Source organism: Mus caroli, unplaced genomic scaffold (genome assembly GCF_978045245.1).
Source record: "Mus caroli unplaced genomic scaffold, Mus_caroli_1 scaffold_25, whole genome shotgun sequence".
Classification (NCBI taxonomy): Eukaryota; Metazoa; Chordata; class Mammalia; order Rodentia; family Muridae; genus Mus; species Mus caroli.
In genome coordinates, this window is record NW_028227280.1 from 2,065,729 (window position 1) to 2,068,802 (window position 3,074).

Sequence of the window (3,074 nt, forward strand, 5' to 3'; positions counted from 1 at the left end):
ACGAAATGCACAGTGTAGTACATAGTATATGAGTGAGTTGCACTGAAAAACTTAGAATATAAGAAACGCACAGTGTAGTACATAGTATATGAGTGAGTTGCACTGAAAAACTTAGAATATAAGAAACGCACAGTGTAGTACATAGTATATGAGTGAGTTGCACTGAAAAACTTAGAATATAAGAAACGCACAGTGTAGTACATAGTATATGAGTGAGTTGCACTGAAAAACTTAGAATATAAGAAACGCACATATAGTACATAGTATATGAATGAGTTGCACTGAAAAACTTAGAATTTACTGAAAAAATCGCATTACACGAAATGCACAGTGTAGTACATAGTATATGAGTGAGTTGCACTGAAAAACTTAGAATATAAGAAACGCACAGTGTAGTACATAGTATATGAGTGAGTTGCACTGAAAAACTTAGAATATAAGAAACGCACATATAGTACATAGTATATGAATGAGTTGCACTGAAAAACTTAGAATTTACTGAAAAAATCGCATTACACGAAATGCACAGTGTAGTACATAGTATATGAGTGAGTTGCACTGAAAAACTTAGAATATAAGAAACGCACAGTGTAGTACATAGTATATGAGTGAGTTGCACTGAAAAACTTAGAATATAAGAAACGCACAGTGTAGTACATAGTATATGAGTGAGTTGCACTGAAAAACTTAGAATTTAAGAAACGCACAGTGTAGTACATAGTATATGAGTGAGTTGCACTGAAAAACTTAGAATATAAGAAACGCACAGTATAGTACATAGTATATGAGTGAGTTGCACTCAAAAACTTAGAATATAAGAAACGCACAGTGTAGTACATAGTATATGAGTGAGTTGCACTGAAAAACTTAGAATTTAAGAAACGCACAGTGTAGTACATAGTATATGAGTGAGTTGCACTGAAAAACTTAGAATATAAGAAACGCACAGTGTAGTACATAGTATATGAGTGAGTTGCACTGAAAAACTTAGAATATAAGAAACGCACAGTGTAGTACATAGTATATGAGTGAGTTGCACTGAAAAACTTAGAATTTAAGAAACGCACAGTGTAGTACATAGTATATGAGTGAGTTGCACTGAAAAACTTAGAATATAAGAAACACACATATAGTACATAGTATATGAATGAGTTGCACTGAAAAACTTAGAATTTACTGAAAAACCCGCATTACACGAAATGCACAGTGTAGTACATAGTATATGAGTGAGTTGCACTGAAAAACTTAGAATTTACTGAAAAACCCGCATTACACGAAATGCACAGTGTAGTACATAGTATATGAGTGAGTTGCACTGAAAAACTTAGAATATAAGAAACGCACAGTGTAGTACATAGTATATGAGTGAGTTGCACTGAAAAACTTAGAATTTACTGAAAAACCCGCATTACACGAAATGCACAGTGTAGTACATAGTATATGAGTGAGTTGCACTGAAAAACTTAGAATATAAGAAACGCACAGTGTAGTACATAGTATATGAGTGAGTTGCACTGAAAAACTTAGAATATAAGAAACGCACAGTGTAGTACATAGTATATGAGTGAGTTGCACTGAAAAACTTAGAATATAAGAAACGCACAGTGTAGTACATAGTATATGAGTGAGTTGCACTGAAAAACTTAGAATATAAGAAACGCACATATAGTACATAGTATATGAATGAGTTGCACTGAAAAACTTAGAATTTACTGAAAAAATCGCATTACACGAAATGCACAGTGTAGTACATAGTATATGAGTGAGTTGCACTGAAAAACTTAGAATATAAGAAACGCACAGTGTAGTACATAGTATATGAGTGAGTTGCACTGAAAAACTTAGAATATAAGAAACGCACAGTGTAGTACATAGTATATGAGTGAGTTGCACTGAAAAACTTAGAATTTAAGAAACGCACAGTGTAGTACATAGTATATGAGTGAGTTGCACTGAAAAACTTAGAATATAAGAAACGCACAGTATAGTACATAGTATATGAGTGAGTTGCACTCAAAAACTTAGAATATAAGAAACGCACAGTGTAGTACATAGTATATGAGTGAGTTGCACTGAAAAACTTAGAATTTAAGAAACGCACAGTGTAGTACATAGTATATGAGTGAGTTGCACTGAAAAACTTAGAATATAAGAAACGCACAGTGTAGTACATAGTATATGAGTGAGTTGCACTGAAAAACTTAGAATATAAGAAACGCACAGTGTAGTACATAGTATATGAGTGAGTTGCACTGAAAAACTTAGAATTTAAGAAACGCACAGTGTAGTACATAGTATATGAGTGAGTTGCACTGAAAAACTTAGAATATAAGAAACACACATATAGTACATAGTATATGAATGAGTTGCACTGAAAAATTTAGAATTTACTGAAAAACCCGCATTACACGAAATGCACAGTGTAGTACATAGTATATGAGTGAGTTGCACTGAAAAACTTAGAATATAAGAAACGCACAGTGTAGTACATAGTATATGAGTGAGTTGCACTGAAAAACTTAGAATATAAGAAACGCACAGTGTAGTACATAGTATATGAGTGAGTTGCACTGAAAAACTTAGAATTTAAGAAACGCACAGTGTAGTACATAGTATATGAGTGAGTTGCACTGAAAAACTTAGAATATAAGAAACGCACAGTGTAGTACATAGTATATGAGTGAGTTGCACTGAAAAACTTAGAATATAAGAAACGCACAGTGTAGTACATAGTATATGAGTGAGTTGCACTGAAAAACTTAGAATATAAGAAACGCACATATAGTACATAGTGTATGAATGAGTTGCACTGAAAAACTTAGAATTTACTGAAAAACCCGCATTACACGAAATGCACAGTGTAGTACATAGTATATGAGTGAGTTGCACTGAAAAACTTAGAATTTACTGAAAAACCCGCATTACACGAAATGCACAGTGTAGTACATAGTATATGAGTGAGTTGCACTGAAAAACTTAGAATATAAGAAACGCACAGTGTAGTACATAGTATATGAGTGAGTTGCACTGAAAAACTTAGAATATAAGAAACGCACAGTGTAGTACATAGTATA